Below are 14,410 nucleotides of genomic sequence, written 5' to 3'. Positions count from 1 at the left end.
AGAAAAGAAAGATTACAAACTTGAACCCGCTTCTTCTTCGCAGAGTGAGACTTCAGAAAAGTAGCGAAGGGGAGAGCTTGAACTTGAACGCTTTTTAAGATCTTGAGCACTTCCCAAATTCAAACCTTAGAGAGCAATGGAACAGTATCTGTCTTTCTTTTGCTTTCCCTTTTTGCTCTTTTAAACGTCTAGAAAACTAGTCGTTTCTCACATCATCGTCGTCGTGAATCGATTGAGTGCATATTCCGATCGATTCAAAAATATCCGTTGAGCGCCATCACGTCAAGATCAATGGTGCAGATTATTTTGTTCGAACTTGAATCGATTAGGGTATTCCTCTTAATCGATTGAATCTATCAATCGATTAAGGAATTGATTCAGATGCAGGCTCACAGAATCGCAGATGCTCTGTGAATCGATCGGTCGATCGATTGAATACCATCAATCGATCGGCTGATCGATTCAGAAGGATTCTGTGCTTCACGCAGACGCTTCTCCGATCGATCAACCGATCGATTGGTATACTCCAATCGATTGGTCGATCGATTCAGAACCATTCTATTCTTCGCGCAGAATCTTCTTCGATCGATCAGCCGATCGATTGGTTTACTCCAATCGATCGGTCGATTGATTTAGAAGCATTCTGTTCTTCGCGCGAGCTCAGTCAATCGATCGGTCGATCGATTGGTTTCCTTCAATCGATCGGCTGATCGATCCAGGAACTCCCTGTATCACAGCCATGCATATCAATCGATTTACCAATTGATTGCTAGTTTCTCGATTGATCACAAGTAGATTAATACATATTTAGTTTCACAAATACCTCATGCTAGGTGAACGCCTGTTCTCCTGGACTTCCTTGCCTTGCATCCAGTCTTCCGACCTGCAAGGACTTCTCTTTCCAAGAATCTGATCCTCGACCTTCTTGGACTTTTCCTGCCTTACACCCGGTCTTCTGACCTGCAAGGACTTCTTCTGCCATGAATCTGGTTCTCGACCTTCTTGGACTTCTTTTTCCTTATATCCGGTCTTCCGACCTACAAGGACTTCTCCTGCAAACTCACAGTGCATGTTAGATCCAACGTATTAACCTAAACTTAAACAATTGTCAACACATTGAAACTTTCAGGGCATGATTGCACCCACAATTTGGACTTTGCCTGCTCAGTGTCTGATCACCTAATCCACTAAGACCTTTCCTGCAATACTATATTAGCCAACAGCAATAATAATAATATAGAATATAATGGTAAACCTAATCCTAGATTTACCAAGATTCGCTGGTCCGGTCGACCGCGCGCGGTCGATCGGAAACCATCCGATCAACCTTGCTTGGAGTTCACTCCTCCAAGACTTCTCATTACCTAAGGTTACCACCCCCTAGGATTTTCTCCACCTGGCTTCACTCACCAAGACTCAGTATTCGGCTCCCCAGGGATTAGGTCCTCCAAACCTATCCATCTGGCTTCCACAATATACCGAGATTTCCCTTGCCTCAGTATTCGGCTCCCCAGGGATCAGATCCTCCAGACCTATCCACCTGGCTTCCATGATATATCGAGATTTCCCTTGCCTAGCCTCCAACTAGGACTTCCCTTGCCTAGCCTACAACTAGGACTTCACTTGCCTAGCCTACAACTTGGACTTCTATAAATCAAGCTTCATTCTTAAACATACTTAAGCATATTTGTCTGACATTAAAATCTTGGAGGTCGATTGCACCAACAGTAACTAAGTAAATGATCTGTCTCTTTCTTTAATTAAGTTTATTTTTATGAAAATGTTTCTTAATTTAGCTTGAAAAGACGAGAAAGGTTTGATTTTTATTTTAAGCTATTCACCCCTCTAGCCGATTTCCAAGGGAACAACAAGTGATATTAGAGCAAGGATGCTTCAAAATGACTAACCACTGACCGAAGCAAAGAAACCAATGGTCAGACCAAGTCTCATCCCACCAAAGTTTGAGGGGGAATTCACGCACTAGAAACACCGAATGGAGGTATTCCAAAAAACTGACTTTGAAATTCTTTTAATAATCAAGTATAATTTTGTAGTTCCCAAAGATCAGCAAGGCATAGAAAAAAAAGAATATCTCTGGACAAAGAAGGAGCAAAGTGATTTCGTAGCCAACAGTAGAGCGGAATATCATTTATTAAGTGTATTACCACCTCAAGAAGTAAATCGTAGCAGAAGCTACACATCGGCAAAAGACCTCTAGGAGAAGTTTCTGGAACTCCATGAAGGAATATCTGAAGAGAAGCTTGCACAATGGTACATTCTCCAGAACAAGTTAACGAACATCCATTTGGAAAAAGGTGAGAAGGTAGTTCAACTACACGCAAAGATCAAGGATCTAATCACAGGACTGGGCAACCTCAATGAAACGGTAACCAATCGGGACTCGGTACACTATGCACTAAACACCATTCCTAGAACCCCTAAATGGACTTCGATCGTAGACGTCTACTACATCTCGAAGGACATAGAGGTAAGTATCCTAGAGGAATTATTTTCAACTTTAGAATTACATTAGACTCGATGTACAGGTACAACAGTAGAGTCAAGCCAGAATCTGGTACTAAGAACCACGAAGAAGGACGAACTTGAATCAGACTTAGATCTGGAAGGAGACTAAGAAGCGTACATGGTAAGAAAGTTTTAAAAAATTAAGTCTAATAAATTTAAAGAATTGCATAACAGAAAAAAATTAAAAGAAATAGAAGGAAGGTTTGATGCTACCAGTGTCAAAAAGAAGGACACATAAAGGAGAATTGCCCGGAGTTCAAAAAGGGAAAAAGGCAAAGGCCCCAAGCAAAATAAGCATAAGAATCTCAAGGCCACTTGGGATGAAAGCTCGTCATTTGAGTTAGAAATAGAAACATACGCTAGACTAGCATTAATGGCTAGTCACAAAGAACAAAACTCCTCAAAAGCTAGCATCGATAAAGCGGTAGCGACATCAGATGAATGCAGCGAAGCAGGGGGAGAATCAATCTATAGATCTGACATGGTAGGTGAGATATGCCTCTTACCTCCTGATCAACTTTACTTTGACATTAAATCTATAACTAAATCAATGTACAAATTAAAAACTAAAAAGGAAAATTTTAAAAAAAAAGAAAACTTAGAAATAAAAAGAATCTTAGCAAAATCTTGCTTAATAGAGGAGTTTGATAAATTAAAAATTAAAAATGCTAATTTAAATAAACAAATAGAAAAAATAAAAAATTCTGCATGCTCATATTCTAGATATTATCAAAGACTAAATTGATATTTTAGATACTATAAGGGTCAAATTAGAATGTTATCACCAAAATATGTTCCTAAAAGATACTTGATCAATCTAGTAGGAAGAAACATATTGGGTTCCTAAATCCTGCTTAGAATAAAATAAATTTTTTTAAAGTTAAAATTTATAGAAAGAAAATTAAATATTTAATTTCTTTAAAAGATTTTGTCTAGAAGTTGTTGTTGTTCTAATATTCAAGAAGGCATAGTATCTCGCCACAGCCTAGAAGCCAATTATTGAAATGAATGTTTAATTAACTAACTATTAAATAGTTAACTATTATAAAAAAAAAATTCTCAATCAAAAAATATTTGTTAATTACTCAAAAAGGTGGTTTTTAAAATTTAAGTTTTTTTTGAATTTATTTTCTGTTTAAGTTAACTCCTTTATGCAAAATTTTATATATGCTTTATATATGTCTATTCAACCCCTATTAAAATTTTCAGAATTTTTTAATACTTAAAAATATTTTTCAAATTATTTTTTTTTAAAATTCATTTATAACTTATTTAAAGTCTAGATTTTGTTGAAATTTAAATTTTCATGATTTCCTGAATAATCGTTATAATAGTATTTTCCCGTAGACCTTGTTTTGGACTTATTTCAAAGTACCCCATTTTGTATGTGATCAAAGGGGAAGAAGTGGAGGTTAATCTAGGGGGAGGGTATTCATTTAATGTTTCACATTGTAAAATTATTACCTGGTTATTAGTTGTTTGTGTTCTTTTTACCCTAACTTAACTAGGATTGTTCACATCAAAAAGGGAGAGATTGTAAGTATCCCGTGGAGGTTTTGATGTGATTAACCAAGTTAGAGTTAGGTCATGTTGTCTTTTGATGCCCTGTGTCTAAGTATACAGAAATTTAGGAGTATAGGAAGTCGAGCGAAAGATGCAGTTAGTGAGAAAGACCGCACGGGAGAGAGTCGACGAGCTCGGTGCGTTCGAGGGATGAGCTGCTGCGGAAGAGTACGTTGGTGGATGAGAAGGAAGTGCGTGGTGGTTTCGAGGGATGAGAAGCTGGAGTAGAAGACTACTCGAAGGATGAAAAATGGGTTCGGGTGAGCCCTATTTCGAATGGCTGAAATCACCCAAGCGAGCAAAGTTCGAGCAGAAGACCCAGACCCAAGCGAGCGGAACCGGAGTGGAAGGTCTAGACTGAGAAGTCAACATGGAAGTTGACTTGGTCCGGGCATCCCCAGGGCGCCTCACCCCGAGGAAGCTGCAACAGCACCGTCCGGGTGCTTGAAACCCTTCCGAGAGTCCGGAATTGAAAGTTTATTGAAACGGGCATTATCACGATCTGATGCGACAAGGATAAAATTCTATCCATGTCCAGGCGCCTGAAACCCTTCCAAGAGCCCCAATCAGGGATATAGCCTTGATCCCAGAAGCTAAATACATCACTTGTAATTAATTTTCTTTCTGTTTAGCTTTGTAATTAAGTGCTTCAACTGCTGTAAGAAGTTTTTCCGCCTAAAGGAGACTTTTAGTTAGCTTTACTTGTCTTAAATTAACAACCACCTAGGTTGTGACCAAGTGAACAATATGTCTCTTTCTTTCTTTAATTAAGTTTATTTTTAGGCAAATGTTTCTTAATTTAGCTTGAAAAGATGAGAAAGTTTTTATTTTTATTTCAGGCTGTTGGACCCCGTGGTAGTTTTGATGTGATCAACCAAGTTGGTTAGGTCCTGCTGTGTTTGATCCCTGTGTCTGAGTGTGCAAGAGCTTAGGAACACAGGAAGTCGAACGGAAGACACAGCTAGCGAGAAGGACGGCACGGGAAGGGAGCCGACGGGCTCGGTGCATCCGAAGGACGAGAGAGCTATGGAAGAGTACTCCGGTGGGCGTGAAGAGCGTGCACGGCGTTCGAGGGTCGTTAAGCCGGGACGGAAGGCTGCTCTAGGAAAAGGCTAGGAATCGAGTTCGGGTGAGCCCTATTCCGGTTGGTCGCAATCACCCAAAAGAATGGAGCGTCGGAAGCTGAAGAAACCAGGCTGAAAAGCGTGCTTCCAGCTTGGAGGTGCCTCCATCATGAAGGCGCCTTCAACCCTGTTGAAGGCGCCTTCAACAAGTCAGATTTGACCATTTGCGTTGCGGATAAACTTTTATCCGCTGACCGAGCTGGAGGCGCCTTGAACCTTGTTGGAGGCGCCTTGGACCCTCGGGATAGACTTTCCAGGAGCTATATAAAGGTCCCTGGAGCTAGGAATTCAACAACAACTCAAGCAATCAATCTATAAGCAATTCCTAGTAGTAGTTCTGAGCAATTAGAGTGTAAAAGGCTTCTCCGCCTTCAGAGAAGGAGAATTTTCTTAGTGCGCTTTTCACTGCCCTGGATTAACAACCCTCTTGGTTGTAACCAGGTTAAATTTCTATTTCTGTTTTTACTTTCTGTCTTTATTATTTTACTACTGCATTTATTCTGAGTTGAAATCCAAGGAGGGAAGTTTCATTTTTGATTTTAGCAATTCACCCCCCTCTTGCCGGTCTCCGCTGCACCAACAAGTGGTATCAGAGCCTGATCGCCTCAGAAGGACTAACCGCCAACTGAAGCACTACGATCAAGACGATGGCCGGAGCGAACATCCATCCCCCGAAGTTCGACGGAGACTTCGCCACTTGGAAGCGCAAAATGGAGGTATTTTTTAAAATCGAATTTGGCATTCTTTTAATAATGAAATATGGCTATGCAGTTCTGAAAGATAAAGAGGAAAATACCTGGACGAAAAAGGAGCAAGCAGATTTCGTCGCCAACGGAAAGGCTGAGTTCCACCTACTCAGCGTTCTACCGCCGCAGGAGGTAAATCGGATCGGAAGCTACGACTCAGCGAAAGATCTCTGGGAAAAATTCCTGGAACTTCACGAAGGTACTTCCGAAGCGAAGCGCGACATCCTCCGGAACCAGTTAACGAACCTCCGGATGAACCAAGGCGAGATGGTAGCGCAACTCCAAGCAAGAATCAAGGAGCTGATAACGCAACTAATGAACCTTGGAGAAGAGGTAACCAACCGGGATTCTATCCGATATGCGCTCAATACCTTCCCGAGAACTCCAGAGTGGGCTTCCTTAATAGATGCGTATTACATCTCTAAGGACCTCAAGGTAAGTACTTTAGAACAATTATTTTCCACTTTTGAACTTCACGAGTCTTGAGTTTCATATCCCAACGGAGCAGAGAAGTCAAGTCAGAACATTGCCTTAAAGGCAAAGATGAACAGTTCTGACTCCGAAGCCTCAGTCGACGAATCCGAAGCGGCACTACTGGTAAGACGCTTCAATAAGTTTTTTAGTACTAATAAATTTAAATCGCAGAGGCATCATCGAAAGAAGAGGACGGTTCGCTGCTATAACTGCAACGAAGAGGGGCACATCAAAGATGACTGCCCAAAGCTAAAGAGAAAGGAGAGAGAAAGGGAAAAGTCAAAATACAAGAAGCCAGAACCCTCCAAACACAAGAACCTAAAAGTAACGTGGGATGATTCGTCATCCTCCGAATCGGAAGTCGAAGAATTCTCGGGACTAGCACTGATGGCCAACCATCAGCTAGAAGAATCGTCCAGCTCAGAGATGAGCATCGACGAAGGGGGAGGAACGTCAGAAGAAAGTTGTAGTGAAGGGGGAGCGTCACCAAATCAGGTAAGTAAGGTACACAATCTAACCCCAAATCAATCTTTTAGATTTATTAAAGATCTTTCTAGAGAATTAGATAAATTAGAAAAAGAAAATGAAAATTTGAAATCAGAAAATGAAAATTTAAAATTAGAAATTGAAAAATTAAAAACTGATGCATGCTTAAAGATAAATGTTTTTCCAAAATCAAAACTTAGAATTTATGGAAAATTAAATTGGTATATAAGAAAGCATCAGGGTCAACTTAGGAAAATACCTAAAAATTATGTACCCCCTAAGTATCTGAATAACCCTGTAGGTAGGAACCTCTACTGGGTTCCAAAATCTGTGCTTAATTAATTTTTTCAAAAATTTAAAAGCTTACAGTGAGAAAATTAAACATTGAAATTCTTTATGGAAGCTTTGTCTAAGGAAGTGGTTGTTGCTCCAATAACCAAGAAGGCCTAGTGCCTCGCCACGACCTGGAAGCTAAAATATTGAAAGAAAATGTTTAATTAACTTTCTGAAAAAGCATTAAATAAGAATTAAATAATGCTTTGAAAGTTTATCAAATATTTGTTAAAATAAACAAAAATTCCTTAGAATTTTTTTTAAAAAAATTCTAACTTAATTTTTTTAAGGTTAGAAATTTTCTTCTGGAAAATTCTAAAAGTTCATTCACTTGACTTAGAAATTTTTTTGAAACATTTGAGCATTTACTTAAGATTTTTTTTACTTAGAAATCTTTTTTTGGAAAATTTATGTTAACTTAGCAATTTTTTCAAAAATTCATTTTTAACTTAGAAATTTTTTTTCAAAAACTTCAATCTTACTTGAAAATTCTTAAGACCCCATTTTTTGTTGTGATCAAAGGGGGAGAGAGAAGTACAAGTTTAGGGGGAGTTAGAAAATTTTAAAATTTCTGCTATTATTTTTATAAAAAGTGTTGCAATTTTTTGCAAAAATTATGTTTAACTTGTTAGTTTAGTAATTTTTCTTTAAAATTACTTTTTATGTCTATTTTAACCCTAACTTGAACTTGGGTTGATGCACATCAAAAAGGGGGAGATTGTTGGACCCCGTGGTAGTTTTGATGTGATCAACCAAGTTGGTTAGGTCCTGCTGTGTTTGATCCCTGTGTCTGAGTGTGCAGGAGCTTAGGAACACAGGAAGTCGAGCGGAAGACGCAGCTAGCGAGAAGGACGGCACGGGAAGGGAGCCGACGGGCTCGGTGCGTCCGAAGGACGAGAGAGCTGCGGAAGAGTACTCCAGTGGGCGTGAAGAGCGTGCGCGGCGTTCGATGGACGTTAAGCCGGGACGGAAGGCTGCTCGAGGAAAAGGCCGGGAATCGGGTTCGGGTGAGCCCTATTCCGGTTGGTCGCAATCACCCAAAAGAACGGAGCGTCGGAAGCTGAAGAAACCAGGCTAAAAAGTGTGCTGCCAGCTTGGAGGCGCCTCTAGCAGGCTTGGAGGTGCCTCCATCATGAAGGCGCCTTCAACCCTGTTGAAGGCGCCTTCAACAGGTCAGATTTGACCATTTGTGTTGCGGATAAAGTTTTATCCGCTGACCGAGCTGGAGGCGCCTTGAACCTGTTGGTGCAACATCCCTCAGGTCAAGGTTGACCTGGTTGACCAAGCTGAGTCTTGGTTTGAGTTTAGATGTTTGACAATAAGATATTGATTGAAGAAGAGTCAAGTAGGTCAAGGGAGTGACCGGATACTTGACTGGGAAGTCCTAGTGAGTGAAGCTAGGCAGATGGAAAGTCCTAGTGAGTGAAGCTAGGCAGATGGAAAGTCCTAGTGAGCGAAGCTAGGCAGATGGAAAGTCCTAGTGAGTGAAGCTAGGCCTAGGCAGATGGAAAACCCTAGTGAGTGAAACTAGGTGAAAGTCCTGGTGAGTGAAGCCAGGCAAGGGAAAATTCAAATGGATCAAGGATGATCGGACATCTGGTGTTGGGAGGTCCAAGTAGGTTAAAGGATTGACTGGATACTTGGCATGAGGAAATCCAGATGGGTCAAGGTTGACCAGACATCTGGTGGAAGTCCAAGTAGGTCAAGGGAGTGACCGGATACTTGGCACGACTAGAAAAGTCCAAGTGGGTCAAAGGGATTGACCAGACACTTGGTGGGAAGTCCTAGCAGGTCAAAGAAGTGACCAGATGCTAGGCATGATGTACCAACGGGTCAAGGTTGACCGGATGTTGGTTTGGGAGTCTTGGAACTTGGTTTTGGGCAAAAACCAAGTCTTGATCGTGGACAGTATCGAGCTGAATCGATCGATGGATCGATCCGGCCTTTGCGAACAGAAAGCCTCTGGATCGATCCGTGGATCGATCCAGATGTCCCAATCGATCAGTGGATCGATTGGGACGCGGCTGCTTCGCGCGATAAGTGCTGGATCGATCCATGGATCGATCCAGGCGTTTTTCCCAGAGCACAGAGGCGCTCTGGATCGATCCGTGAATCGATCCAAAGCCTCCCCGATCGATTGGGAACATTTGAATCGATCGGGTTCCGACCGTTGGCGTCGATTTAAGCTGCAGGCGTGCGATTTCTTCAGCAGAACTTCACCGATTCATTCTAGATTCAACACAGCTCCTCCCCAGCACTCTCTAAGCTCCTCACCGCCAGTTCTTGAAGGTTCTTGGAGGTTCATCCAAGTCAAGAGGCGAGTTGCAACGAGAAGAAGAAGAAGCTAGGGTTTTTACTGCATTTCTTGTAAGCTTTTGCTTATTCTTTACTACCCTTTCTTCTTCTTGTACTGAGAGTCTTGTAGGGCTTCTCCGCCCTCGGTAGTTACCGAAAAGGAGTATTTTCATAGTGGAGGGTGCGTGCGTGGTGTGGATCCTTGGACTAGTCACCTCTTGTGAGGTGGATACCAAGTAAACCAACCTTGTTAGCGTTGTGTGGTTTGTTTCTTGTATTCCCGCTGCGCATCTTTGAAGAAACAAGCAACGACGAGCACCTAGCACGCGACGAGCTATTCACCCCCGCTCTAGCTACTTTTCGGTCCCAACAGGTAGTAGAGAAGAAGCTCTTCATGAATCATCGGAAGGGTCAAGCATAACAAGAAAAGCTAGAGGGTGAAGAAGTTGGAGCAAATTCTTCAAGTTTAAGACTTTATCAAGCTCAACTTCAAGATGCAATTCCAAGATGGACTTGGATTTGACACAAGGGTGGCTCCACCATACACCTCTACGAGTTTCGATTCTTGGAAATCAAGAATCAAAAATTTTCTTATGATGGAGATAGAGCAATGGTTTGCTCTAATGGAAGGCTTCAAGGCTCCAAGAAATTCAAAGGGCAAAGTTCTCAAGAGGAGCAAGTGGAGCCAAGAGCAAGTCCAAAGGTGCGAGGCTAATGACAAAGTGACCAAGCTTTTGGTCAATTTATTGCCAAGCACCATCCTTTGTAAAATTGGAGAATTTGAAGATGCAAAGGAATTATGGAGCAAATTGGACAAGCTTCATAAAGAGATCCCCTCCACTGTACAAGATCATGAAGAATCCAGAGAGGGTGACTCTTTGGAGCAAGACCAAGAGGAGGACTCCGAGGTTGAGAGATGCTCAACCTCCGAAGAAGAGGAAATCCAAGAAGCTTCATCCTCAAGGGAATGCAACGAAGGGAACAAGGAGGGAGCATACTCCTTGTTTCATGTTCAAGATGATGAAGCCTCCACCTCTAGGATTGAGGGGGAGCAATCCTTGGTGACGCCGGATCAAGAAGAAGGAGAAGCTTCGACATCCGGGTCAAGTGAAGAAGAAGAAGGTGGTGCCACCTCCGAAATTCAAGAAATAGCAAATGGAGGAGGAAGTGCCAACCCTACACAAGAAGGTATAAATGTTTCAATTAAAAATAAAAATCATATAATATGTTTTGAGTGTAGGGAAAATGGGCACTACAAGAGCAAGTGTCCCAACTTGGCCAAGAAGAAGGACCAAGTGGCACAAAAGGGCAAGGAGAAGCCCAAGGAGACCATCCCCGGAACAAAAAGGAGCAAGGAGCACATTGTGTGCTTTTCTTGCAACCAAAAAGGGCATTATCGAAGTCAATGCCCCAAAGGGAAGAAGATGGTCAAGGCTCAAGGAGGCATTAGTCAAGGGGGAGCCTCCAAGGTAAAGAAGAAGGTAACATTTATTGAGCCTACCCCTTTACATTATGGTAAAAAGCATGATAGTTCTAACTTTTATCATTTTAATGCGATTTACCATAAGAATAGGAAGCATGAGGGCTTTAAGGAAAAGCATGTGGCCCTACATGCCAAAACTACTACACCTAAGGCTAGGAATGTAGGTAAAAGTCTAGGCAAGAACTCTAAGGATTGTAGCTACAAGCCTAGAAACAAAAATGCTCATGAACTTAATGGAAAAACAAAAACTAAGGACTTAGTGATGGAAAATCAAGTCTTGAGGTCAAGACTTGATAAAATGGAAAAGACCCTAAAAAGGATGGAAAATATCCTATTAGGGCAAAAAGAGCATAACCTAGGTTTAGGGGTACAAAAGCCATCCAATGGCCATAGAGGTTTGGGATACAAACCAAAGGCTAAGAAGGATGTGCCCACTTACCATAGAGTTCCATATAGTTATGGAACAAACCCTAGGTCTAGTGGTCAAGCCAAAAATACTAGGGAAGTCATCCCTAAGAGTATTTTTGCAATAAATGTGACTAAGGCTTCTAAGAAAGTCACAAACAAGGTCACAAGGGAGGCTATCCCTAGAGTTGACCTAGAAAGTGTGACCAAGGCCTCCAAGAAGCCAAACAAGGTCACTAGGAAGGTATCTAGGGAAGTTATCCCTAGTGAATACCTAGAGCATCCAAGGAGCACCAATAGGTGTTGGGTTCCTAGGAGCATCTTCTCTACCCCATAGATGGGTTAGAGAGTGTCAACTCCGATTAGAAGGGTAGTTAACCCAACTTTGAGGAAATTGACACTCAAGGAGCATTTTCAAGGTTTTGTTAACCTTTGAAAATGAAATGGAATATTATTACTCCTTGAAAGAGTAAAATGTGCCTAATGGTGGAAGAATTGATTTTAGTCTTAAATGACACATATTGGGAAATTCATAAGAACTATCAAGTTGGGATTTTGGTATGTTCTTAGGAAATTTAAGGCAATCCGGACCTTAATTTAATAGTGCTACCCTTGTGAAAAAATGAAATATGCCAACATTTGAGGATATGCTTACTTTCAATTGGCATACATTAATCAAGGAAATTAGAAATGCCAATTTAGGCTTTGGCATTTTCTTAAAGCACTTTAGGGCAATCTAGGTTTAAGTTGTAAGTTTAGCTAAGATTTTAAGGATACTTAGATAGTTAATCTAGGAATACATTATTTATGCTAAATCTTGCCATGATTGTTTGCCCATCATATGCCATGACATCATGTCTATTTTTGCATTCATGCTTTATTATGCAAAATCCAAAAAATACCATGTCATGACATTCATACATCATGTAGTTATATTGAATCTTTCTTTTGAAAGTTATTTTATTTTGATGTATGCCATAACATTATCATGCATTAGTTTATTTCCTTGTAATTAAGGACAAATGGCATTTAACAACAATTATTGACAAGTGACATCCTAAGTGGATGTCTAATATCTCTAGAATGCCTAGATAGATATGCATGATCCCTAGATTAGGGCAAAACCAAAATCTACATCTCACAAAGACTATAAGGTGACTTGTATGTGCTTTAGTGCACATTAGATACAAGTGAGATGTTAGGATGATGAACAAAGCTCAAGATGTTGATTTAGTGCATTCATTTGAGTTTTTAAGTTCATCAAAACACATAGTTATGTGTTTTCCCATCATTGGGAAAGCTAATGTACAAGTCATGTGCATTATGCCCAAGGAACATGATGGGATATTGGTTTTGAAAATGTTTTTAAATGTTTTTGGAAAACCTTGGTGAAGGCTGTCTTTTGATAATAATCACTATTGAATAGTTAGACACAAACTTGAAGAAAACACTAAAGTTTTTGCAAGTTTTCAAGTTTGTGTCAATCTTTGAAAATATGATGTATTTTCATAGAAAACTATTTTTCCATGATTAAGTATGCCCTAAATAATGTCTACACAAAATTTCATGATTTTTGGATTTTTGTAGAATTTTCTAGGGGTTTCTGAAGTTGACTGAAATGGAATTTCAGCAACTATCAGAGCTCCGATCGATCCATGGATCGATTAGAGTTTCTGAATCGATCCGCGGATCGATTCAGAAGGCATCTCTTGCGAGCAGAAGCTCGCTGGATCGATCGGCCGATCGATCCACACATCCTGAATCGATCAGTGGATCGATTCAAATAGGTTGAATCGATTGGAACCCAACTCCAATCGATCCAGGACGCTGATTTTGGCTGGGAATGTCTGATTTCAGCACTCTAAACCTATTTTAGTCTAGGTAACCATTCCAAACCCTTAAAATATATTTGTATACATAAAAAGGGTGTTTTCGTGTTGAAAACAAGGATGGAATGGTTAAGGAAGACTTCATTGAAGTTTAGGTTGAGGTTTGTTTCAAATTTTGAACATTTGAACCTCAAAACTTCTAAATCTGGGTTTCCTAAAGGTTTAGGGATTCCAAGTCATTGTTGGTGCAATGACAGAAGTTACCACCATGTCTTTAGGGGGAGGGACTCTTTAAAGGCATGAAAATTATTTTTCATGAACCTTGGAAGGTGGTTAACCTTCTTTAAAGAAAATGCTCATGGACGAGCTTTTGAACTTGAAATGGGGAGTGGATATCCTTATTATTTCAAGTGGAAACTCAAGTGGTTAGAAAATGCTCAAGGTTGGGTATTTGTCTACATTGAGGGAGAAGTTAAGGATAAATGAAGGGTATGGGACCTTCATTGTCGTGTTGATCACAACGAGTGATGTTGTGAACAACGATGAGCAACTCTTCAGGGGGAGAGTTGTCAACAAATGGATTTGTTGATGTATACCCAAAATTGGGGCATGGGTTGATGTGTGCCCAAAGATGGGTTGATGTGTGCCAATAGGGGGAGAATGAAAGGACCTGTAAATGGGTGTAAGTTAGGCTTTCATTACCTAGAGGGAGTGTGCCCTCTTAGGGGGAGAATGAAGAGCTTAACTTATGTGTTCATTGCCTAGTGGCATGAAGATTGAGGCTATAGGATTAGCCTAACTTACATGTGGTATTGTAAGTGTTATTGTGATATTGTCAAACATCAAAAAGGGGGAGATTGTTGGTGCAACATCCCTCAGGTCAAGGTTGACCTGGTTGACCAAGCTGAGTCTTGGTTTGAGTTTATATGTTTGACAATAAGATATTGATTGAAGAAGAGTCAAGTAGGTCAAGGGAGTGACCGGATACTTGACTGGGAAGTCCTAGAGAGTGAAGCTAGGCAGATGGAAAGTCCTAGTGAGTGAAGCTAGGCAGATGGGAAGTCCTAGTGAGTGAAGCTAGGCAGATGGAAAGTCCTAGTGAGTGAAGCTAGGCAGATGGAAAGTCCTAGTGAGTGAAACTAGGTG

This window comes from Zingiber officinale, chromosome 9B (genome assembly GCF_018446385.1).
Source record: "Zingiber officinale cultivar Zhangliang chromosome 9B, Zo_v1.1, whole genome shotgun sequence".
In the NCBI taxonomy this organism is placed as follows: Eukaryota; Viridiplantae; Streptophyta; class Magnoliopsida; order Zingiberales; family Zingiberaceae; genus Zingiber; species Zingiber officinale.
This window is presented reverse-complemented; position numbering follows the sequence as displayed.